This window comes from Pseudorasbora parva, chromosome 1 (assembly GCF_024679245.1).
Source record: "Pseudorasbora parva isolate DD20220531a chromosome 1, ASM2467924v1, whole genome shotgun sequence".
Classification (NCBI taxonomy): Eukaryota; Metazoa; Chordata; class Actinopteri; order Cypriniformes; family Gobionidae; genus Pseudorasbora; species Pseudorasbora parva.
Genome location: NC_090172.1, coordinates 37,220,995 through 37,247,664, shown reverse-complemented (window position 1 = coordinate 37,247,664; position 26,670 = coordinate 37,220,995). Strand labels below are relative to the sequence as shown.

The following is a 26,670-nucleotide window of genomic DNA, read 5'->3' as shown; positions in this document are numbered from 1 at the left end:
ATGTACAGGTGTGGTAATTAGTTAAACAAGGTGTGGATGGCAGGGAACGCACGGTTCTTACCATAGCCGTGAACACCCTTTCCACCAACAGCACAACAACAACACTTGTTTATAGCCACACTGGGTGAAGAGCCATTCGATGGAAAATATCCCTTTTACCTTTATAATAAATGAGAAAAGAAAGCTAACGTTTGAGCTTGGATTCCTGTTGCTATGAGTTGAGAACACCATGCCATCCATGCCGAGGCTTACAGGATAGCCTCAACAAGCATATTGTGATGAAGTTCATTATTTTCCATAATGTAATGATACAAATTTAACTTTCATATATTTTAGATTCATTGCACACCAACTGAAATATTTCAGGTCTTTTATTGTTTTAATACTGATGATTTTGGCATACAGCTCATGAAAACCCAAAATTCCTATCTTAAAAAATTAGCATATTTCATCTGACCAATAAAAGAAAAGTGTTTTTAATACAAAAAAGTCAACCTTCAAATAATTATGTTCAGTTATGCACTCAATACTTGTTCGGGAATCCTTTTGCAGAAATGACTGCTTCAATGCGGCGTGGCATGGAGGCAATCAGCCTGTGTCACTGCTGAGGTGTTCTGGAGGCCCAGGATGCTTCGATAGCGGCCTTAAGCTCATCCAGAGTGTTGGGTCTTGCGTCTCTCAACTTTCTCTTCACAATATCCCACAGATTCTCTATGGGTTTCAGGTCAGGAGTGTTGGCAGGCCAATTGAGCACAGTAATACCATGGTCAGTAAACCATTTACCAGTGGTTTTGGCACTGGGGTACTGTGGGTACTTTGACTGTGGGTACTTGACACTGGACTTCAGACATTTTGGCATTTCCTTCTCCCCAGTCTTCCTCCAGACTCTGGCACCTTGATTTCCGAATGACATGCAAAATTTGAGCAACAGTCCAGTGCTGCTTCTCTGTAGCCCAGGTCAGGCGCTTCTGCCAGTTTCTGGTTCAAAAGTGGCTTGACCTGGGGAATGCGGCACCTGTAGCCCATTTCCTGCACACGCCTGTGCACGGTGGCTCTGGATGTTTCTACTCCAGACTCAGTCCACTGCTTCCGCAGGTCCCCCAAGGTCTGGAATCGGTCCTTCTCCACAATCTTCCTCAGGGTCCGGTCACCTCTTCTCGTTGTGCAGCGTTTTTTGCAACACTTTTTCCTTCCCACAGACTTCCCACTGAGGTGCCTTGATACAGCACTCTGGGAACAGCCTATTCATTCAGAAATTTCTTTCTGTGTCTTACCCTCACGCTTGAGGGTGTCAACGATGGCCTTCTGGACAGCAGTCAGGTCGGCAGTCTTACCCATGATTGCAGTTTTGAGTAATGAACCTGGCTGGGAGTTTTTAAAAGCCTCAGGAATCTTTTGCAGGTGTTTAGAGTTAATTAGTTGTTTCAGATGATTAGGTTAATAGCTTGTTTAGAGAACCTTTTCATGATATGCACATTTTTTGAGATAGGCATTTTGAGGTTTTCATGAGCTGTATGCCAAAATCATCAGTATTAAAACAATAAAAGACCTGAAATATTTCAGTTGGTGTGCAATGAATCTAAAATATATGAAAGTTTTAAACATTTAATGGGGGAAAAATAAGGAAACCACATAAGTGAATAAGTGTAGCTGTAAATCTGGTAAAATGTTACACAAAATACATTCATGAAAAACAAGTAAATATATTTATAGAAATAGGGCCTATATACTAAGAAATTACATTTATTTTAAATGTATAGTGCATTTTTTTAACGAGACAGCAACATATAGATAGGGCAGAACAAGAAAGGCTATTAATAAGGCTTTCATAGCGCAAAGGATGATCCGCTTGAAGCAACACAGAGTCACATGCTCACAGCCATAGACGCTCACAGCGCACCGTGCTCAGTCCGCATTGAGAAGTTCAAAACAAGATACATCGACGCTGTATCTATGCAGTATTCTTATAAGCCGTTTATTTTAACAGTTTAACATTTCAGTTACTGTGTGTGAAGAACAATACAATAACTAGTCCAGTGTTGTGATCTAACAGACACCCGGTAGAAAGTAACACGATTTACAGCATTAAACGCCAGAAGATAGTCATTTTTTGAGAAACCAAACTATAGAGCGTTATCTACAGATCAAGCATAATAACAGAAACAATAAATAATCTTGGAGAGAGTTTCATTGTTTTGACTGTCGTAACCGAACGTGACACAGTTTGAAAGCTGAATGGGAAGTGCCTGACAGACGCAGCGGAGGGAAGTATTGACATGACCTTGAATTTAATGACTTAAATATTCATCTGTACCTCACATTAAACTATGGAATGGCTTCAGAACACTTGTAATATAGTGATGAATCATTGATGAGGCTTTATAAAGTTTCTGTGCCTTTTGTGGGGCACTAGGGCTTAACAATAACACAGAATATTATGCGCACAGTATCGAATTTGGAATGGTCCCGTCTGTCCGATACCCGATCCGGCAAATAATTAATATAATTATTAAATAATAATTTACTCACCCTTAAGCCATCCTAGCTGTAAATGACTTTTTTCTTTCAGCCAAACACAATCAATAAAACATATGCTGGCTCTTCCAAGCTTTATAATGCACCTCAGGAACCTAATAATTAGGCTCTGCTTTCCCAGAGACCTGCCACCCTCAGTGTTGTGGTTTGCTACTATTGCAGCTATGTACACCTTAAGGGTGGTAGCAGACATTTGCTTCTCTAGGCCCTCTTGTGGGAAGGAAAGCACTGACCCAATACCCCATCTTAGTGGGTCTCGGGAAGAACGTAGTAAAAAGGCACCACTTCAAGCATATAGCTGGGGCTCTTGCCAGAGTGATTGTGTTAATCACTGCTGATAGCTCTCTGAATTCCTCCTCGTCGCATCCATGGATCAGATATGGAGGTTTCAGAGCTCCGGGCATATAGGTGCAAGATTGTGCTCTGCCCCTAAGATAGAAGATTCTAACTCAGGAAATTTGCCAGGCAGGGGGCAGCGGCTTGAGCTCCATGAACCAAGTCTGTTTAGGCCAGTATGGTGTAACAGTTAGAACTCGTTCTTCTACCTCCCTGATCTTGCACAGTGTGTGATGAGGCTCAATGAGGGACATGCGTACTTGCGCAGACCCTAGAGCCAGCTGTGTGCCAGTGTGTCTGTGCAGACAGGGGCCTCGGTCAGGGAATACCACAGACAGCCAAGAGGCTACCTGTGCTAAATGATCAGAATAACCAAAATAAAAGAGATAGAGATTTATGCATTTTATTTCTGGAAAAATTCCTCAGATGACGCAAATATCGTCAATTTGCGTAATCGGGGGAATTTTTGGCCAGAGGCTAAAGACTACAGCCAGCAGAGGTAGCTATTTCCACATGTTTTCAACCCAAGCATAGGGGATGGGAGATCACACTCACAGCTCAGCTCGCAGCTGCAGCCTCAGGCATTCATGTAAACAGCGGCCAGCGGAGCAAAGTGAATGTTTTAACTTCTCAGATTAATTCCTATGAAAGTTACGCTCCCAAAGGCATGAACTGAAAACGCGCCAGACTAAACACTTGCTGAGAATCTATTGACTATTGACTGCTATTGAATCTATTGACAGAACTTAATTTGTTGACTCCAGCAAAGGTTTAAAACCGGCCGATCCCACAAGGTTTCATTTGGGGCAAAATGGAACCTGAAGAATCCCAATCCCAATGCAGCACTCTAGATCCTAACTACTGTTAAACAATTGTACAATGATATTATTGGCAGGTTATATTCTGTTAACTTATGTGTATTATTTTTGCTGTCTTTTCTGTTAGCCCACTGTTTAGTTTCGGTTTCACTGGTTACTGATTATGTCATTGTTTGTTTCTATAGTTAGGTATTAGTTTCACATGTCCACTTTTCTTAATTCTACTCCTGTTTATACCTGTGTTTTAATTGTACCGTACTTGGTCAGTTCTCGTTTATGCATTGTGTGGTTTGCATAAGTCTCCTTTATGTTCATTCAGAGTGTTTGGATTATCAATAAAGCCTGTTTTGTTTTTGAATCTCCCTCATCTTAATTCCTGCTTTCCCATATCATAACATCATATCATTTGTGATACTAAGCCTCACTTGGCAATACTTGGCAAAGCATTGTGACAGGAACATAGCTTTTTGTTTGTGCTGTCAATGTTATTGGATTAGTTCAACAAAAAATGAAGATTCTGTCAGTAATTGCTCACCCTCTAAACCCATAAGACCTTGGTTCATCTTCACAAAGCAAATTAAGATCATTTTGAGGAATTCTGAGAGCTCTCTGACCCCACAGCTATTTAATTAATACTTTTAGGGCCCAGAAAGGTAGTAAAGACATTTTTAAAATAGTCAATGTAACTCCAGTGGTTTAACCTTCATTTAATGAAGTGACGAGAATACTTTTTGTGTGCAAAAACAAACAAAATAATGACTTTATTCAAAGTCGAAGCTCCTAGATTTTATCAAAAATATCTTAATTTCCGAAGATGAATGAAGGTCTTACAAGTTTGGAACGACACGAGGGTGAGTAATTAATGACAGAATAAAATTTGTCTCAAATTTCATTGAGACATCATTCAGAAGCAGACTGGCCTTCATTCATAAAACAAGGCCATTAAACAATAAAGTATGTTTAAAGTATTCAAAATATACTGCATTTATGTTTTTCTACATTCATTTGTAGATTAATGGTGAATTATCAAATTATAAAATAGATTAAAAACATTTATAAAAACTTTAATGTTTTTAATTATGATTAATCAAAGAAGAAATGTGATTTATTTTTTTATTGATTGACAGCAATGCAATTTATGGCAAACAGGAAATAACCAACAAAGAAGCAGTAATCAATACTCAGGAGAGGGTTCCCTCTGGTGGCTGGCTGAATGGGAATCAGCTTCTGTTACAGATTGTAACCAAGGGGGTAATCTAGCGCTCGGAAAGCGTTCCACCCCTAGGGGCTGCCATTGCTAACCAAGCAATCACCTGCTGTTAGCATCCCATTGACTCCCATTCATTTTTGAGTCACTTTGACAGTGAATAACTTTACATCTGAGGCGTTTAAAGACTCCATTTGTCCATTGTTTATTTCTAAAGAAACACGACAATGCATAAAAGGCTCCGTTACCTTGTATCTTACACTGTCGCCCCGTAGAAGCTGTTTTTGTAAAAATAGGCTAACTATTGCGTCATAACCAACGCGACTCTGTCGCACAGTTGAGAAATTACCGTATAGACCTGAGGAGACGCTCGCAGGCAATCTTCTACTGTCTATGAGACAGCCGGGGGGACGTGGAGACATAAAGTCTGATAAAGTCAAGGGAGAAGAATGGGGAGAAGCCCATAGTGAGCCAAAAGCAACGGGAGAAAATATTTAAACAACGTGATTCAGCTTTCACTTTCCACATCTACTAGAAGACCTACAGCTGTCAGACAGGAGGCTCACGTCACATCTACGTCGTCAAGCTCAGTCTGAGCCTGCGCAGTTCGCTCAGCCATCAGGAAGTGAGTGCTCCTATACTGACATCACTTAAAGCCGTAGAAGGCAATGGGATCCCTCCGTCCATTTCTTTTACTGTCTATGATTGTAACGTACGCTACATCTAACTTTGTGGAAATATTAAATAATAACTCCCTGAATTGTAATACATTTGTTAAAGCTGTTCTGCCCTAATTCTGATGAGGCATCTTACAGGGGTCTCAAATGAACTCAAAATAAAGCTATTTTATTCCTAAAATCTACAATTACATGAAAAATGGATGAAAATTGTAGCCTTTAAAGACATTTGTCCGAGCACAGAGACTTTTGAAGGGAATCAGTAGATATGCAACTTTTCCCTTTTGGTTCTGATTATTTGAGTTAAAAGAGATTTCAAACAGAATGACAGTGAGTGGCTTTTATAGTAAGTGCTGCTGGGGTCACAGCTTGCCTTTTCTTGTAATCTGTCTTTTTCTACTTTTTTCCCTTCTCTTTCTTACTCTGTCTGTCTCTCCCTCACACCCTCTACCTCTTTCTTTTTCTTCCTCTCCTTCCCTCCTCTTCACGATAAACACAGCGAGTCACAGACTGAAGCGTTGTGTGTGTTAAAAACGTTTCCCAATGGCAGCATCACAGTTTGTGTGAACTTTTCAAACGTCTCTGAATCTGGTGGAAGACCATCATGGCGCTCCTTGGCTTTGAACGGTTATTCTCCTGTGAATTCTCCTCTCCAAAGGGCCTCTGCCTTCAGAGGCTCACAGAGAAGAAAGGCCTCGAGCGACAGCTATCAGTACCCCCCACTCTCCTTTTACACACACACACACACACACACACACACACACACACACACACACACACACACACACACACACACACACACACACACACACACACACACAGTCTCCCCCACAGTGTCTCTCATCAGAACAGGCTTTTAAAAAGCCCTCTGCTTTCATTATAAAAAGACCTTAAAAAACAGAATAATACATTAAAGAAGCTTAAACATCAGATATAGCCTGCTACAAAAACAATAAGTAAGCTAAATAAAATATTCATTAGAGTAATTGGATCAGAGAGTAGCGACATGTGAGAGAGTTACTGGAAATGGATGTTGCTGACGATGACAGTGAATCAGATCCATGTGGCAACTCAAACCTAGAAGTCTATTTGATTTAAGCTTTCATCCTCTATTTCTCCCCCATGTCTAATGCCTAAGTTACTGCTGAAGCCTGTTTACCTCTCACAGAGTAAAAACTTCACTGGAATGTCAGAGGATATGGGGTGATGATCCTATAGTTACAGGCATTTATGGAAACTATAAATATGAGACTGAATAAAGCTTTCAGGCTAATGATCACTGCCTTTCTTTGTGGATATTATTTTAGCTATCTAGAATAATAAAACTCTAAAAGAGATCATTAAAGGAAATTATGTGAAATAGAATTACAAATAAAACTACTAAATGCATTTTTTGATCTGACATCTTACATCTTTTATGGATAGTTAACACAAGAGAGAGATAGAGAGAGAGAGAGAGAGAGAGAGAGAGAGAGAGAGAGAGAGAGAGAGAGAGATTTTTTCCTTATAAAAATATTTTGTGTTCCATAGCAAAAAAAAAAAAAAAAATTGGAACAAAGAGTTTCACAAAGGAAGTTTCACAAAGAGCTATTCGACAACCATGAACACTGAGCTCATACAGAAGAAAAATGTTTTTAATACCCTACCTATCATTTATTTCTACTTTGTCTTCTGTGTCCACTGTTTCTTATGTAAAACTAAGGCCCCGTCCACACGGAGACGCGCTTAGCTGTATACGTATACATTTTTTACCGTATCAGCGTTTCGTCCACACGGATCCGGCGTTTTAGAAGCATGCATCCGATATTTTTCGAAACCGGGTCCCAAAGCGAATAAATCTGAAAACGATCATCTTCCGTTTTCGTGTGTACAGCGAATCCGTATATTTTCTGAAACGGTGATGTCATCACACTACATCCAGCACGTTGAAAGCGAAAGAGGTAAGGGATACAACTACGAGCACTGGGCATGCGCACATCAATATCGCGTCATTTAATTAACGTATCTGCATTATTGTAAAGGTATGTTTTGGGTTGGGGTAGGTGTAGGCATTAATAAAACACATCTGTTAAGTAGCAAATGTATTTATTGTTATTTTATTGTGAGATTTTGCCTCACCTCCGACCACTGCAATACCCCTGCTAGCCACAACTCTTCTTCTCCGTTTTTAGTGTATTTCTGTGGCAGAATTACAGCGCCACTCACTGGCCTAGCATGCAAAGTACATCGTTTTTAGTCTGTTTTTGTAATGTCGTGTGGACGCAGATATTTCTTGAAACGAGGGAAAAAAAAGATCGGATTGGGAAAGCGCTGGCTTCGTGTGGACAGGGCCTAAATGTACAAATAAATTGGCCAGGATGAGACTGTCCCCAAACATTTACATTGAAAAATGGCAGGGCTTCCATTCATCCCTAGATTTTGCATTAATAAAAAATAAAAAAACCTTATGCAGATTGTCTTTTCTACATTAAAATTCCTTAAAATTTTCACTTAGATGTTGTAATATGGATATGGCAAAAAGAGGCATACAGTATTTCATTGCTGCAATGCCCCACTGTCCTTCACAATGATGAAAACGAGTATTTGAACCCATTCTTGGTGCTCTGGTTTGGTTCACTGTGTTCTGGCCAGATAAAAAGATAATCGTTTCCTTTGAGGAGGGCAGGGGATGAGACCAAATATTTCAATTGAACCCAGGCTGCAACAAGAGGAAGCAGTACCCACCATTGGAATGGGATTTTCACATTGTGTTTGTAATTGAATATGTTCCTATGTGGATGTCGTGTGTGGATGTCTTGTCTCTTTATCATGGCTAAATTAGGTGAAATCTGACGTGAGTTTGCAGTAAACTTAGAGGGATAGTTCACCAAAACATGAAAATTCAGTCATGATTTACTCAGCCCCATGTTGTTTCAAATCTCTTTCATGAAAATATGAATTTGATGAAAGTGAATGTGGGCTGAGGCTGTCAAGCTCCAAAAATATCAAAAAAGCACCATTAAAAGTGGCCCATATGACTTGTGTGCAATATTTAATCTCTTCAGAAGTCAAATGGTAGTTTCATGTGAAGAACAGATTGATGTTTAAATCATTATTCATTGACAATTTTCATGGTATCCTCCACTGTAGTTCTCATATTAAGTACTGTGAATCCACAGAATTAAATATTAGATCAGTGATTTTTAACCTTTTTTATTTCAATGGCCCCCATTTTTCACAACATTCAAAAGCTGTTTATGATTTACTCTAAGGACAGTTGTTTATATTTTATTTACAATTTACTAACAAAAAATATTCTACAGTTTGGCAAAACTTGAAAAAAATGTATATGCTTTATAAAAATGCCCATGGGGTTATAAGATGTTATTAATTTACTTTTCCAGTTCTAGAAATCACACTTTTAAATTTAGGCTGTGTATATATTGAGACCATGGGAACCTTGGTTCTTCTTTTTAAAAATAAATAAATAAATAAACAAACACACAAACTTTAGGGAGTGAATGAAAGATAGAAATATCTATATTTTCTGGTCGTTTTAGCTTATTTTAAATAATTTTGAGCAAATGCCATAAGTGCTTCATTTTTGTAGTTCCTACAGCTTCTGTAGTCCATCCTATATTTATGGTGGAGTGGAAGTTCAGTCAACAATCCTCATGCGAGTTTTAGAAGACTTTACTCCACAAGTCGAGTTTGAGTTTGGGTCTTGATTTTGTTGTTCATTTGTTTTATTTTATGTACAATTTATTTTGCCTTAAGCAGAAGTGGCCAAAGGAACTTCTGGTGCTGTACAGTGTAAGAAATTGTGAGAAAATTAAATACAAAATTGATCTCGATGGATAAAAAATATTGAAATGATGCACCAAGGTATTAAAACTTCTCTAACTCATTACTAAAATGTTCTATTGTGTTAAAATCTTATATTAAAATGTTAATATGGAATTTACTATATTAATATAGGCTAATAGAATTAGCTGTTCAGAGTTTGGTATGGGAGATTAAAACATAGCACTGAAAAGTTAGTAGCTATTTTTCAGTGTACTTAATTGTAATACTTAAACCAATTCTGTATTCATTTTAATTTTAGTTTGTAGTGAATGAGACGTACATAATTCACCCTTGTTATTAAATATGGTTCTATATACTGCCGAGGATTAACACAGTACTGTTCAGGGTTTGTGGTCCCTTTAAGTTTGTCTGTTGCTCGTTGACTTTTGACGTTGGTCAACACCCACTTGGGGGGTTGGTTGTGTGTGGTGTTTTTGGTTGTTATTAAACGAGACACTCATGTGCTCAACGTGAGAAGTTGTCGCTTGTTATTCACAGCAATTTCCACACTGGTGACCCCGTTTTTTGTCTGCTGGACGTATCCAGAGAAACGACACTACCATGACCGCGAACGCCGTCACTCTTAAACTCCCCGAATTCTGGGAAACGTCAGCTTCGGCATGGTTCGCTCAGACCGAAGCGCAATTCGCGTTGCGTGAGATCACCGCGGATACAACTAAATACTACTATGTTGTGTCTGCTCTCGGAAGTACAACAGCATCCAGAGTGGTGAGCCTTCTTACAAATCCTCCAGCAACTGACAAGTATATAGCGCTCAAAGCCCACTTATTGAAAACATTTGAACTGTCAGACACTGAGAGAGCCAACAGGCTTTTCTCCCTTCAAGGACTGGGTGACAGCAAACCGTCCGAGCTCATGGATCGTATGCTGGATCTTTTAGGTGAGCACAGACCCGATTTTCTTTTCACCCATCTTTTTCTGCGGCAGCTGCCTCCCCAAGTGAGAGCTGCTCTAGCTAACACCACAATTACTGAGTGTAGGAAATTAGCCGAGGAGGCTGATAAGTTTTTCCTGGCGAGTCAGGGACATTGTGAGTCCACATTTTTTCCTGCGCACATCGCTTCGGCAACGCGAGATGAGTCCACACTTATTGCTGCCACAATTCCTCGTCGACAACAGTTTTCTGGCTCTCAACAACCATCAGGCTTATGTTTCTACCATGCGAAGTTCGGAAACAAGGCCAACAAATGTCGCCCACCATGCAGTTTCGGCGGGTCGGGAAACGCCAGGGCCGGCGCTCAGTAGTGGCCATGAGCGTCGGCCGCGTAGGCAGGCTGCTTTTCATCCGCGACAGCGTCTCTGGACGACGTTTTCTGTGTGACACGGGAGCACAGAGGAGCGTCCTGCCTGCATCCCGTTTAGACATGGTGACTGACAGCCATGGCCCCCCTTTGGAAGCTGCCAATGGTAGCCTGATCCGCACATATGGCACAAGGTACGTCGAATTGTGTTTTGGAGGACAACATTTCGGCTGGGACTTTGTCACAGCTAAGGTCGCTTTTCCCCTCCTTGGGTCCGATTTTTTGTGTGCGCATGGACTCTTGGTGGATGTTAAGAACAGCCGTTTGATTGACGCGGTCACATTTTGCTCTTATACGTGCACGCTCAGCAGGGCTGACTCTATGCGACTGTCTAGCACGCTTTCAGTTTCTGATGATTTCCACCGTCTACTAGCCAGTTTCCCAGCCCTCACTCAGCCCACTTTCTCTGCATCAGCAGTGAAACACGGTGTGGAGCACCATCTAACCACCACTGGCCCACCCGTCTACGCCCGTGCTCGACGCCTCGACCCGACCAAGCTTGCCGTCGCAAAGGCCGAGTTTACAAACATGGAACGCCTGGGAATAGTCCGCCGATCCGACAGCCCGTGGGCCTCACCCCTTCACATTGTCCCTAAACCTGCCGGTGGATGGCGCCCATGTGGCGACTACAGGCGACTTAATGAGGCAACAGCACCTGACCGATACCCAGTCCCCAACATACAGGATTTTTCAGCACACCTGGCTGGTATGGTGATATTTTCGAAGGTGGACCTCGTACGGGGATATCATCAGGTGCCAGTTCATCCACGGGACGTTCCCAAAACGGCAGTGATCACGCCGTTTGGTCTTTTTGAGTTCCTGCGCATGCCTTTCGGCCTTAAGAACGCTGCCCAATCTTTTCAACGCCTCATGGACTCTGTTTTGCGGGACCTGCCTTTCCTTTTCGTGTACTTGGACGACATCCTAGTAGCTAGCACATCTAAGTCTCAGCACTTGGCTCACCTCCGAACCCTTTTTGAACGACTTAGCCAACATGGCCTTATCGTCAACCCAGCCAAGTGCCAGTTCGGTCTCTCCACCATTGATTTCCTCGGGCACAGAGTCACTAAGGAAGGGGCAGTCCCTCTTCCATCAAAGGTGGAGGCAGTAACACAGTTCCCACGCCCGCTCACGGTCAAATCGCTGCAGGAGTTCCTCGGCATGGTAAATTTTTACCATCGCTTCATTCCTCGAGCCGCTCAGCTCATGCAGCCCTTACACGAGGCCTTGAAAGGTAAACCCAAGCACGCCGTGGACTGGACTGAGAGCAGAATCAAGGCTTTTGCTGCCACTAAGGCAGCGCTAGCGAACGCCACAATGCTAGCGCATCCCTCTCCTACAGCCCCCATCGCCATCACCTCGGACGCCTCAGACTATGCTGTCGGTGCCGTCTACGAGCAGTGGTTAAGCGGGGCCTGGCAACCACTGGCTTTCTTTAGCCGCCAGCTACGTCCCTGCGAGCGGAAATATAGCACTTTCGACCGGGAGCTCCTGGGTCTCTACCTCGCCATCAGACACTTTCGTTCCCTGCTGGAAGGCCGACATTTCACTGCTTTTGTGGACCACAAACCGCTAACTTTCGCTATGGCCAAGGTGGCCGAGCCGTGGTCCGCTCGCCAGCAGCGCCATCTTTCCTACATTTCCGAGTTCACCACAGACTTGCAGCATGTTGCCGGCAAGAACAACCATGTGGCAGACTGCCTATCACGTGCTGTGGCTGGGGCAGTCCATCTCGGTTTGGATTATAACAGCATGGCGATGACTCAGACCACAGACCCAGGTGTACAACTCCTGAGGACCTCAGCTACGGGGCTGCAGATTGAGGAAGTTGTTTTTGGTGATGCTGGCACCACGCTCCTGTGTGACGTCTCTACAGGAAGTCCGCGGCCGGTCGTCCCCTCTGGATGGAGACGACAAGTTTTTGATGCCATCCATGGTCTCTCCCACCCAGGTTCAAAAGCATCACAGAAACTGGTTGCAGCAAAGTTTGTTTGGCACGGCCTAAAGAAGGATGTTAGAAACTGGGCTAACACTTGTGTTGAGTGCCAACGGGCCAAAGTACACCGCCACACTAAAGCCCCGCTAGAGTCGTTCCCAGTTCCAGAAAGACGTTTTGACCACGTAAATGTAGACCTGGTCAGTCCATTGCCCTCATCTCATGGTTTCACACACCTGTTAACTATGGTGGATAGGACAACCCGCTGGCCTGAGGCTGTACCACTGACGTCAGTGGCGTCAATCGACATGACACGTGCATTCATTGGCACCTGGGTTGCCCGTTTCGGCACGCCTTCAGACATTTCCTCTGACCGAGGAGCGCAGTTCACGTCTGAGCTTTGGCATGCTGTCGCTCAGAGCCTGGGAGTTAAACTCCACCGCACTACCGCGTATCACCCGCAGGCTAACGGACTGTGTGAACGCTTTCATAGGTCGATGAAGGCTGCTCTGCGTGCCAGCCTCAAAGACAGTAACTGGGTCGACAAGCTTCCGTGGGTGATGCTAGGCATCAGAACTGCGCCTAAAGAGGACCTTCATTCCTCATCTGCGGAGCTCGTTTATGGACAGCCGCTGCGGGTGCCAGGGGATTTTGTGCCTAGCACCACAGTTCCTTGGTCTGCTACCCTCCAGCGGTCTACTTTACTGGACAAGGCAAGGCTTTTCTCACCCGTCCCTACTTCTCGGCATGGCCTCCCTCAGTCACACATTCCTGCTGGACTTCAGGCAGCTGGCTATGTTTTTATTCGCCATGATGCTCACAGGGGTCCGCTACGCCCGCCCTACGAGGGCCCATTCCGGGTTCTGGAGACAGGGAACAAACATTTTGTGGTGGACAGGGGCGGTAAACCAGAGAGACTCTCTATTGACCGCCTTAAACCCGCTCACTTGGATGTGGACAGGCCTATTGACCTGGCTCAACCCCCTCGACGTGGACGGCCTCCTGTTTTGCCCCAGCCCTTTGTTTCCCCCCCTTCTAAGCTCCCCATACCTTATGCCCCGCCTCCGGATGCAGAAGAGTGCTCCCGACCCCCTGTACAGCGCAGCCGTTGCGGCCGTTTGATACGCCCACCTCCCCGTTGACTTTCTTTTTGTTTTTGTTTTTTCTTATGGTGAATTCTGGGGGGACGTGTGTAGTGAATGAGACGTACATAATTCACCCTTGTTATTAAATATGGTTCTATATACTGCCGAGGATTAACACAGTACTGTTCAGGGTTTGTGGTCCCTTTAAGTTTGTCTGTTGCTCGTTGACTTTTGACGTTGGTCAACACCCACTTGGGGGGTTGGTTGTGTGTGGTGTTTTTGGTTGTTATTAAACGAGACACTCATGTGCTCAACGTGAGAAGTTGTCGCTTGTTATTCACAGCAATTTCCACAAGTTAAAGTTTTAGTTATTTAGTTGTGTTGGCCCCACTTTATATTAGGTGACCTTAACTATATGTTACATCAAAATATAAGTATAATGTACTTATTGCGTTCATATTGTATAGTAAAACACTTTTGCTGATATTGAGGTGGGATACGGGTAGAGTTAGGGACAGGTGTGGTGGTATGGGTAAGTTTAAGACTAAAGTTAGGGACAGGTGTGGTGGTATGGGTAAGTTTAAGAGTAAAGTTAGGGACAGGTGTGGTGGTATGGGTAAGTTTAAGGGTAAAGTTAGGGACAGGTGTGGTGGTATGGGTAAGTTTAAGAGTAAAGTTAGGGACAGGTGTGGTGGTATGGGTAAGTTTAAGAGTAAAGTTAGGGACAGGTGTGGTGGTATGGGTAAGTTTAAGGGTAAAGTTAGGGACAGGTGTGGTGGTATGGGTAAGTTTAAGAGTAAAGTTAGGGACAGGTGTGGTGGTATGGGTAAGTTTAAGAGGAAAGTTAGAGACAGGTGTGGTGGTATGGGTAAGTTTAAGGGTAAAGTTAGGGACAGGTGTGGTGGTATGGGTAAGTTTAAGAGTAAAGTTAGGGACAGGTGTGGTGGTATGGGTAAGTTTAAGGGTAAAGTTAGGGACAGGTGTGGTGGTATGGGTAAGTTTAAGAGTAAAGTTAGGGACAGGTGTGGTGGTATGGGTAAGTTTAAGGGTATAGTTAGAGACAGGTGTGGTGGTATGGGTAAGTTTAAGAGTAAAGTTAGGGACAGGTGTGGTGGTATGGGTAAGTTTAAGGGTATAGTTAGAGACAGGTGTGGTGGTATGGGTAAGTTTAAGGGTAAAGTTAGGGACAGGTGTGGTGGTATGGGTAAGTTTAAGAGTAAAGTTAGGGACAGGTGTGGTGGTATGGGTAAGTTTAAGGGTAAAGTTAGGGACAGGTGTGGTGGTATGGGTAAGTTTAAGAGTAAAGTTAGGGACAGGTGTGGTGGTATGGGTAAGTTTAAGGGTATAGTTAGAGACAGGTGTGGTGGTATGGGTAAGTTTAAGAGTAAAGTTAGGGACAGGTGTGGTGGTATGGGTAAGTTTAAGGGTATAGTTAGAGACAGGTGTGGTGGTATGGGTAAGTTTAAGAGTAAAGTTAGGGACAGGTGTGGTGGTATGGGTAAGTTTAAGGGTATAGTTAGGGACAGGTGTGGTGGTATGGGTAAGTTTAAGAGTAAAGTTAGGGACAGGTGTGGTGGTATGGGTAAGTTTAAGAGTAAAGTTAGGGACAGGTATGGTGGTATGGGTAAGTTTAAGAGTAAAGTTAGGGACAGGTGTGGTGATATGGGTAAGTTTAAGGGTAAAGTTAGAGACAGGTGTGATGGTATGGGTAAGTTTAAGAGTAAAGTTAGGGACAGGTGTGCTGATATGGGTAAGTTTAAGAATAAAGTTAGGGACAAGTTTGGTGGTATGGGTAAGTTTAAGGGTAAAGTTAGGGACAGGTGTGGTGGTATAGGCAAGTTTAAGGGTAAAGTTAGAGACAGGTGTGGTGGTACGGGTAAGTTTAAGGGTAAAGTTAGAGACCGGTGTGGTGATATGGGTAAGTTTAAGGGTAAAGTTAGGAACAGGTGTGGTGGTATGGGTAAGTTTAAGAATAAAGTTAGGGACAAGTTTGGTGGTATGGGTAAGTTTAAGAGTAAAGTTAGGGACAGGTGTGGTGGTATGGGTAAGTTTAAGAGTAAAGTTAGGGACAGGTGTGGTGGTATTGGGTAAGTTTAAGGGTAAAGTTAGGGCCAGGTGTGGTGGTATGGGTAAGTTTAAGATCAAAGTTAGAGACAGGTGTGGTGGTATGGGTAAGTTTAAGAGTAAAGTTAGAGACAGGTGTGGTGGTATGGGTAAGTTTAAGAGTAAAGTTAGGGACAGGTGTGGTGGTATGGGTAAGTTTAAGGGTAAAGTTAGGGACAGGTGTGCTGATATGGGTAAGTTTAAGGGTATAGTTAGGGCCAGGTGTGGTGGTATGGGTAAGTTTAAGAGTAAAGTTAGGGACAGGTGTGGTGGTATGGGTAAGTTTAAGGGTCAAGTTAGAGACAGGTGTGGTGGTATGGGTAAGTTTAAGAGTAAAGTTAGGGACAGGTGTGGTGGTATGGGTAAGTTTAAGAGTACAGTTAGGGACAGGTGTGGTGGTATGAGTAAGTTTAAGAGTACAGTTAAGGACAGGTGTGGTGGTATGGGTAAGTTTAAGGGTAAAGTTAAAGAGACAGGTGTGGTGGTATGGGTAAGTTTAAGAGTAAAGTTAGGGACAGGTGTGGTGGTATGGGTAAGTTTAAGGGTAAAGTTAGAGACAGGTGTGGTGGTATGGGTAAGTTTAAGAGTAAAGTTAGGGACAGGTGTGGTGGTATGGGTAAGTTTAAGAGTACAGTTAAGGACAGGTGTGGTGGTATGGGTAAGTTTAAGAGTAAAGTTAGGGACAGGTGTGGTGGTATGGGTAAGTTTAAGAGTACAGTTAAGGACAGGTGTGGTGGTATGGGTAAGTTTAAGAGTAAAGTTAGGGACAGGTGTGGTGGTATGGGTAAGTTTAAGGGTAAAGTTAGAGACAGGTGTGGTGGTATGGGTTAGCCTAGAAATCTAGACGCACCCTAGCGGCAGCAAATTTAATCTGCCCGCGAGTGTCGTCTAGCAACTCTCAATACCCTTCTGAGCTGTATTCCCCTAACTCTTGCCGGGCCAATCACATCGTGTATAGAGTCGGTGGGCGGGGCCATAATGACAACGGCCGAATTGCGTTTGTGTGCTTCTAGGAAACACAGATACTGGCAAACGGCGGTCTTTCGTATCAGCTTTGACTGCGACTCTGGAAGACTTGAAGCTTTTCTCTGAGAAAAGAACAAAGAACGGCACTGAAGTCATTCTTAAAAAGGGAAGATGTGTTCGGAGTTTTGCTGAGCGGATACGGCGAATGTTTATCAACAAGCTCTGCTTCATCTTCGTTGCTCTGGTTGGTGTAGCGCTATCCTATCACAGGCAGAGGGAGTTTGAAAGACAACCGTTTATCCCGCCCCTCGGATTGAGCCCTGTCTATGGTGAGTTTCCAGACCAAACATCTTGATGTGGGTCTGGCTTGTCAGGCTAGGTATGGGTAAGATTAAGAGTAAAGTTATGGACAGATGTGGTGGTATGGGTAAGATTAAAGGTAGGGTTAGGTGTAAGAGAAGTGTCAACAGTGTAATTATAAATTGAGCTAATAAATTAAAGATAAATTAAATGCAGGTATTTTAAAAAATTTTAATGCAATCTAAAAACATGTAGGCCTATTTACACAATACAGGATTGTATCAAATGATTATTTTAATTGTTAGTACATAGTAGTAAAGGCCACCTAATATTGTCTGTTGTGTTGTTGTCATTTTTAGTTTTTTTTTTAAATGTCTATAATTAAAAACATTTTTTTAATGGTTTTAGTCTTAGTTTAACCTCGGCTTAGATTTTAGCAGATATAGCTAGCCACTCCATAACAATTCCTCAACACTGCATTAACATTAGACAATATGATGGCCTGATGTATAAGGAAGCAAAACTAAATTTGTTCACGCTCTTGGGTTAGGAATGTAGTGTTGCTATAATGAATTACTTTGAGTGTTTAATCCACTATAATTTGATTGGGAATGAGTTAAAGATAGCCTCTTCTGTTGGAGCAGAGTCCCATGTTTGGGAGCCAAGGTAAACTAAGACTTCACAGAGCAGAGCTCTAAGATTTTATGTCAGCAGAGACAGATACTGCACCTCGGGTGCACCTGATGAAGGAGTCTGTCTCAATGCAGGCTTAAGAGTACCAGACACAGACAGTTACCGTCCTAAGCAGAACCAGGACCCTAGCTTTAACCTGCCATGCTAAAACAAATCGCTATAAATCTAAAGCCAAGCTGAGCAGACCCATAGTTACCTCAGGGTGGACTTCAAGACTTCAAAGAACACCTGGCCAAGAATCCTAAAAAAAATCCATCTAAGGCAAATCCAGATTTTATTTCGTTCACTTATGGAACATGTCCAACATACAAAAAAAAAAAAAGGCTAGTGTCATTCCAATCACAGAAACGCTATTAGCCCTGCTTAAATACATATGTGGAAAATAGAAAGCAAATGCTACACCATATAAATACATTCAAGCAAGTCAAATTAGTCACAGCACCAGTTCTTAAGAAACCAGCTGAGTAAACAGTGCAAATGGGTTTCACAGTTTAGGGAGTTTTGAGAGATGATTGCATATATTCTAGTGTGTGAGTGAAACTGATACATAATTGTGCCGTGTCATCCTTCTGGGTCAGTTTAATGTTCAAAGTTGAAGGAAAAACAAGACCAGCCCTGTGTTAGATATTAATAATAAAATGAATCACCAGAACAAATGTGATGATTGTCCCTGCAGGTTTGTGGCTGCTTTGATGCAAAATCCATTCAAGGCACTGTTTTCAAAAGACATTAAATGGCTTTGACTTGAAGAAAATAAAACTGACCCACCTCACTGTGCTCCTGTGCTTTTGGATCCTCTATTTGTTAAAGTTGGGCTGATATAGTTGTCAAATTCCGTTTGTTTTCTATAAAAGTAGCATAAGAGAGCAAAATTCCTTGGCTGGAATATGATTCAAAGAAGTAGAAGCATTTTATATATCACTGATTCTTGAGATAAGGGACAAAATACAAAAGCCGTATAATGTTAAAAAAGTAAGAATGTCAACACAATAAATATATACTTAATAAGTTACATCTACGGGAAATTTGTATACTCAGGACATTCATTGCTTATTCTTTTAAATTATTTATTTAGTATTATTTGAAAAGCACAATCTTGGAAACATATGTAATTTAACCTGTCCTCAGCATGAGGTCACAATGTAAAACTGCCATACAAAGTGTTTCAAAATGTAAAAAAAATATAAAATATAGTTAAATTAAAAGCAGAGATCTTTAGGATATCAAACAACACAACAACTAAATATTTAATTTTATGTTCCATTAAAAATAGCTATAAAAGTTCCTCATTTTGCGTCAGCTCTGTCAGGATTTTTTATAATGTCATGGGCAACTTTAACTCTAAGGAGCACTTACTATGTCCTGCTCATTGTGGATCTCACAGTAGCACACATAGTCCTGCAAGTTATACATTTTGTAATATTTTAAATATTACTCTCTGCATCACAGCTTTAACATGCAACTCCGTCATCACGGTGTAATAGTTTCTGTAAATAGTTGTGGGATAAATATGCCTTGCAAATGCTCTCAAAAAGTCTTTTTTATGGGGAATTCTTCTAATGCTGTTTCATGATTCTATTTACATATATTGTTTATTTGGCCTCAGCTCAACCTTTGTCAACTCCATCGGTGTTTTACACCAGCGTCAGGTGAAGGTTTTTGTTCATTTTAAAAGAAATGCCTTATTCTTTTTTCAATTTATTGTGTAAAAATGTTAAAATATCAATGGAACTACATGATATTATGTCTTAATTACCTAAAAAGAACATTGTTGATATATATTTAACATTAAAATGAGGGAGAAACTGAGTGAAATAGTGTGAAAATAAACAAAAAATAAACAGAGATTTTATTTTATGATTTAGATCCTTTATTGAAAACAAATATTACATAAATAAAAGCTTCAGCATAAGTTCTGCCAGGAAGACTTAATTGTTACATATCCAATCACATTCTTATACAAAAGATCAGTACTTACTCATGTTTGAGTTCGCAGATGCTGTCGCTCCAATTCACCACCATCCTCCCCACCACCTCCAAGTTAAATCCATCCCTACTCCACCCCTAAACCACCAGGAGGGTCCCTTCCATACCTCACATGGGGGTCGGCTGCATCTCTGCCTTCGTCTTCAGGCAGGATATGCAGAGTCCGGACCCTCAGATTGAGAGATACGGACGGGGCCTATGCCAAAGTACTTTATTGCTTGCTGGATTATTAATAAATGGATAATTGTCACAAGTATTTATTCTCCCGAGTCTTTCTGGCAGAACTGCAGATTTTACATTGTTTTTGGATAAATTAAGTTAGCATGTTTTTTAGTGTGACTGATGGAGTTGACAAATTAAGTTATGGCATTAATAAACATAATTATTTTGAATAATATTTCGAAAAAAACCTGTTCCCTTTATGGTTCATTATTTGAGACCTCTGTCTACAAAAACAACAATTTTTAATAATATAGTGTAGTTTTAATTTTTTAACATCTAAAATATGTTTTGTCCCTTATCTCAAGAATCAGTGATAAAAAATATAAAAAACACTATATGTACTTTTTTCCAGTTTTAACATTTTTTTTAAACAAATTGTAATAGTTCTAGTTTACAATAACAGCACTGGTGGGAGAGAGTGATAATGTCTTCACACAAAGTTACACAATGCACATTTTATAAGATGAGCAAAGGGAACATCAATGACATGGTTCTTAAAATAAGACTTAACAATGGCAGGATTAATTTCTAATGGTGATAGCTGCAATATTACTAATAACCAGAGCCAGTGTGAAATGGCATTACAAAAAGTAAGTGATGGAAAAGAAGATTAAGTCCAACATATCTATTCAAACAGTTGCCTCAGATTTAAGGCCTGTTGCAAATAGATACAGCATAGCTTATAGTGCCATTAATCAGTGTGTGTGTGTGTGTGTGTGTGTGTGTGTGTGTGTGTGTGTGTGTGTGTGTGTGTGTGTGTGTGTGTGTGTGTGTGTGTGTGTGTGTGTGTGTGTGTGTGTGTGTGTGTGTGGCTTTCTATGAGAGATAAGAGCAAAGGCTACAGTATATGAGACGAGCTGAGATGAGTTAAATCACATCACAGACTGCCTGGAGAACAGCCTGAGGGAGTTTTAGTTTAGAGATAATGGCAACTTTCAGAAAGCTTAAGCCATACCAGAAAAGGATAGATTGAGGGTCATGTGTCATTTTATACATAAAATGCTAATTTAAATGAAGTTAGAGTTTTAGGTAAATGTGAATAGAAATGATTTCAATAAGTAAACCAAAAAATAGAGCAATAAATATATTTTAATCATATATGACTTTATTGGAAGCCCGAAGTTCTCCCAGCAAGCACAGCCGTCATTTCACTGTCTCGGTTAATATAGAGCCGATATAGTCAGGTTATGAGTAACCCACTTCTAAAATGACCTTTAATTTGGTTAATCTTTAAATTGTGAGATGTATGATATTCCATCATGCACCTAAGCAAAGTCAGCAGTGATTACATGGTGTTTGGTTTTATTTCTTTGACATGTTCATGGCTAGATGACTATTCTTGGGCTATGGTTAGATGTCTATATAATTTTGAAGATTCAATTTTAAATTGGGCTTGTTTTAGCCTCCTTAGTGTTTGGATGGCTATTAGAAGCCTTTTAAATGCAAAATTGCTTGCTGGGTCTGAATGAGTATGTTTATGTTTCTTTACTTATGCCGCATTCCAGGCAGGTTTTTGAGCCAGTTATGATTTCAAACCACGATTCGTGACTTTGTAGCGTTCCAGGCGATATCTCGCCAAACTGCCTGATCGCAAGGAATTGTGGTAGATGTAAACAAAGCATGGCGGACTATACGGGGCCTATGCTCATTTACAATCATTTCTATCCCCAAATGTGCTTACTCCTTGCTAATTTGACGGAAACGGAGAAGAAAAATGGTGCATAAGGCAAGAGAAGCTTTTATAGCTTTTATTTTATGTTATTTATTTGGAAATGTATTTGGTGTACGACTTTCATAAACACCGCATCCGTAGGGGCTGCCATTGTTGTTTCACTGGCTATGACGTCAGAGCATGTAAGAGTAGATCAATCTATACGAGTTCACGGGTGGGAAGTCATGGGCTTGACTACCGAATATTGTTACAATATTTTCGTTTCCTGAAATATTTGGTTCCAGTGGGTGGTGCAATCATAGATATAAATGAGTTTCTCACATTGTGGGTGTGCCCTTGAGACTACATGCAAACGAATCGAACAGAAACATTTTACATTTTTATTACTGGATATAATATAGCATTAAAGTCAAAGCTTTAACAAAGAAAAATCCAAACCCTTTCTTATACCCCTGGTTGGGAAGCATGCTATAGATAGAGCATACTGTAGGCCTAAACCTGTTTGACTTCTGCAGATCACAAAAGATATTCATAAGACCATTCCAATACAATATTGGTTCCTAATGGGGGGAAAAACTTTTCTCACATATAATCTCAGAATATATTCGTATATGTTCCACAAAAGAAAGAAAGTAATAAAGGTTTGTAACAGCTTGTGGGTGACATTTTTAATTTTTGGGGAGACTATCCCTTTAAAATTGATTCACAAAAAAACATATATCATATATCATGTTGTCTGTTCTTTGAACATCTTTTTAAAAAACAACCTTCATGTAATGCTACTATGCAAAATGTAATGATCAATAGTGGTGTGTTAATCATGTGTAACTCAAATTGAAAAGTCAAGGACAGTTTCAATAAATCAATCATTCAATCAATCAATCAATCAATCAATCAAATCAAGCAGGTAAAACAGCTCAAACAATGTATCATTTTACACAAACTATACATTCCTTTGAAACTGTGAAGTAATCCTTATTATTAACAATTCAACTTTTATTTGATTATTTACCTTTTCGAAATAGCCCATTAAACAAATTGCGATTTGAAGAGTGGACTATGTATGTGCTAATATTTCTTATTTTTCTGTTTCATTCATTTGCATGTAGTCTTAAGGACATGCCCTTGCCTACAACAGGGCAACCTCATGAAGATTGCACCACCCTCTGGAAACAAATATTTCAACAGAATTGTAACACCATTCCAGTGCACTTTTTTTTTTTTTTTTTTTTTTTTTTTAAACAACAACAACAACAAAAAACTAAATTCCGTTTAGGAACCGGGGGCCTGTACCATGAAGCTGGGGCCTGTACCATGAAGTTGGTTTAACTGGTTAGCCAGATATGTTTAAGCTTAGTTTGTGCCAATCCTTGGTTTTAGGTACCATTAAAGTGGTTTGGCTTTTAGCTGTGTTCATCGCCATAGTAACTTACGCTCCGTGGCTAACCTGCTCCAGGGCAGGTTATGTTCTGGATAAGAGATCTCAAACTGAAATTGGACCAATCAGCTGTGAGTAAAGTGACACGCCTCTGTTGCCATAAAGCCACTCCCCCTGTTTCTGCTCCAAATTAAAGGTCACTACACTGCAAATGGTTTTTAAAGACTAAAGGCTTTTAACAATGCTTATTTATAATAATAATAATTTTGAATGACTTAGATGTAATTTATGTAATTATTATACCCTTAATCAATTACATATTTATCATTTTAGTTAATAAATCATTAATAGGCACTTTGTTAAAATTAATATAAATAGCCAATATAAAGTCATACAAATAAGTTTTAAAATCAATAAATCAAGCTATTAAAAATAAGCTTACTGAGCTTAAATGTTCAATTCTCTCAATATATCAACTTAACTAACTTCATAATTTTTACTGGCATTGACGTATAATATTTTTTTCTGTAAGTTGTGCTCTTTCATAGACAGCTATTTTCTTTGTGCTGTGTAACTTTGTTTAAATTCTTAATATTTTTCAATCGTGTAATATTCTGCAGAAGAGAGAAATAAATCTCACTGGTTCTCTCGTTTCTATCTCAGTTCCACAGCGTGTGATTGGCTGTTCACTGCTGATGTCACAGCTAAACTCCTGAACTCAGGATCAAAGCCTGAGTTAACAGAGAAAGCTGATAATCTGGTCATGGTACCATCAAAGACTGAATAGTTTGGTTTGGTTTTGTCAACTCGAATCTAATCCTGTAACCCTGAGTTTGTTAAACTACCATCATGGTACAGGCCACTGGTTTAGCAGGTTATCCAGATAAGTTTAAGCTTAGTTTGTGCTAATCCTGGGTTTTAGGTACCATTAAAGTGGTTTGGCTTTTAGCTGTGTTCATCGCCATAGTAACTTACACTCCACGGCTAACCTGCTCCAGGGCAGGTTATGTTCTGGATAAGAGATCTCAACCTGAAATTGGGCCAATCAGCTGTGAGTAAATTGACACACCTCTGATGCAATAAAGTCACTCCCCCTGTTTCTACTTCAAATTAAAGGTCACTACATAGCAAATGTTTTTAAAGACTAAAGCGTCTGGCTTTTACCCATGCTTATTTATAAAAATAATAATTTTTAATGATTTAGATATAATTTATGTAATTATTATACCCTTACTTAATTACACATTTATCATTTTAGTTAATCAATCATTAATAGGCACTTTGTTAAAATTAATATAAATAGCCTACATAAAGTCATACAAATATGATTAAAATCAATAAATAAAGCTATTTAAAAAAAGAAGTTTACTGAGCTTAAAGGGTAACTAAACCCTAGAACAACTTTTTTTAGTTAATGATCTGCAAGAATGGAGCTTTATTATTATTGTTCATTGAGTCGAGTAAATGTTTTGACAGTTGGGTTTAAAGTGTTTAAATTCTATAATATATGGTATAAAAACGTCTTAGTGCTGCCCTCTTAAGGTTGAACGGTGGCTATTGCAGTTGAATTTTCCTATTGGACGTTATGGTACTTCGTTACGTAGGTTTGTACTTCCAACGGCTCACTATCCACGCCCCTGGCACGAGCTCACCACGCCCTGAGAAATGTTTTCCGTGATCACATGATGAGAACGGCTTCAGTCCAGTATGAGCGCTCATGTTAAATGAAGTAGAAACATTATGAATGAAACTTTCTCTTCACTTGCTTTCAACATCCTAATTAAGAAAATACAGATATATAATGCAGTTGTAAGTACATGTTAAGCTTTTCTTCTGATAGTTTTGCCACCTGTCATGTCTACAGATAATTTTCATACCTCAGACGCTTTCAGACAAACCCTGACACGCAAATGGTTGCCGTGGTAACGAACAACAAATCCGTAACGTGCTAGACTGCGGGCGTATGTAGTCTAACTTTTATTTAATGCATGAGGAATATTTAATATGAGGAAATCTGTTGTAATAGGCTATTAGGTTTGAACTTATTGGTCCTGTGATTTTTTTTTTAGTGGCATTCAGTATAAGGATATGGCTGTTCAGTGTTCATAGATTAGTTAGTGATCTCATTCTCTCTTGCGCTGCTGCTTCGCTAGCATGAATGAATGAATGAATGAAAGCATCGTATGCATCGGGAGTTAAAGCAGTTTGAGCCAACAAACTCTGTGTCTACAGACATTTCACCCTCCTCCACTTCAGGTGAAGGTGGTGGAGAGAAGTCCTCTACTTTAGATGACCGCTCTGTTGCAAAACTACTGTCCTCACTCCAGTCACTATCAATCTTTGCGAGTCTGACAGCTGTCAAACAAGTTGTCACTACGGGTCTCAGGTGCACGCCCCCCGCTCAGCGCCGCCCTCGTCTCGTCCCCTCTGTCTCCGCTGGGCTCTGCCCACTTTTGCAGCATTTTTCAAATATTGCCAGAGGGCGGAGTTAGGCTGTGAACAGGGGTTTAGTTACCCTTTAAATGTTCAATTTTCTTTATCAACTAAACTAACTTGCATTGACATATAATATTGTTTCTTTAGTTGTCCTCTTTCATAGACAGCTCTTTTCTTCTTGCTGTGTAATTTTTTTTTTAAATTCTTAATATTTTTCAATCATGTAATAATCTGCAGAAGAGAGAAATGAATCTCAGTTTCGCTGATCCACAGCGTGTGATTGGCTGTTCACTGCTGATGTCACAGCTAAACTCCTGAACTCAGGATCAAAGCCTGACTTGACAGAGCGAGCTGATGATCAGCATCATGGGACCAACAAAGCCAGAATAGATTGGTTTGGTTTTGTCAACTCAAAACTAATCCTGTAACCCTGAGTTTGTTAAACTACCATCATGGTACAGGCCCCGGGTCCCCTGCGGCATTAAACCAATTTATATCAACCTTCAACAGTATGTTGTACTTGCTTTGAACTGAAAACGCTCAAACTATCTTTTCTAATTGGTAGAATAAGCAAAGCACAGTATGGTTTTGTGCAATTAGTTACATTCCTTGTATGTAATTTAGATAGAATAATTGAGTAATAATTTTAAGTTGTTTGTGTTTAGTTGGTCATACGTATTAGTAGGCCTATGGGGACTTTCAAGAAAACCATGCATATCTGACATACAGTGAAATGCAAACTACGGTATCTACTATTGAGTACATAGCCATAGCCAACATAGCATGGAAGCTGGTTAGCTGTTCCTTAGTTGGTCATGACATGAGCTGGTTTAGGCTGGTCCTGAGCTGGAGCTAGTTTCTTAGGACCAGCAGGCACCTTGACTCGAACTGTCATAACTTAACGGTACTTCAAAGCCTAACCAGCATTTTCAGTGTTCATTTTTTTCTTTGCAACACATTAATATATTTTGGAACAATAAAGTCTTATTGTTTTATATCTTTCGAACTCTTACCGGTTTAGCGGGGACAGCAGGGACACTTCAGAATTTTTAACAATGGCGCCTCTTAGCGGTGTTTACGTTAGTTGTATTCGGCTGCATTTTTACCTCGGCAGAATTTTTTTTTAATGTAATTTTATATGAAACAATTAATTTTATATGATTTTTTTTAAAA

General features: G+C 40.5%; 1 long non-coding RNA gene across 2 annotated transcripts in view; it reads right to left on the bottom strand.

Moving 5' to 3' along the window:
• Positions 1 to 26,548, bottom strand: part of LOC137071821 (uncharacterized) — a 60,564-nt gene extending 34,016 nt beyond the window's left edge. Inside the window, exons 1-2 of one of the 2 annotated variants that reach the window (XR_010904506.1) lie at positions 26,511 to 26,548; positions 18,572 to 18,648 (exon numbers count right to left, since the gene is read on the bottom strand). This is a non-coding gene — a long non-coding RNA (uncharacterized lncRNA). The remainder of the gene's footprint in view (positions 1 to 18,571; positions 18,649 to 26,510) is intronic. The other variant, XR_010904507.1, reaches the window with a different exon arrangement.
• Between the last annotated feature and the right edge of the window lie 122 nt (positions 26,549 to 26,670).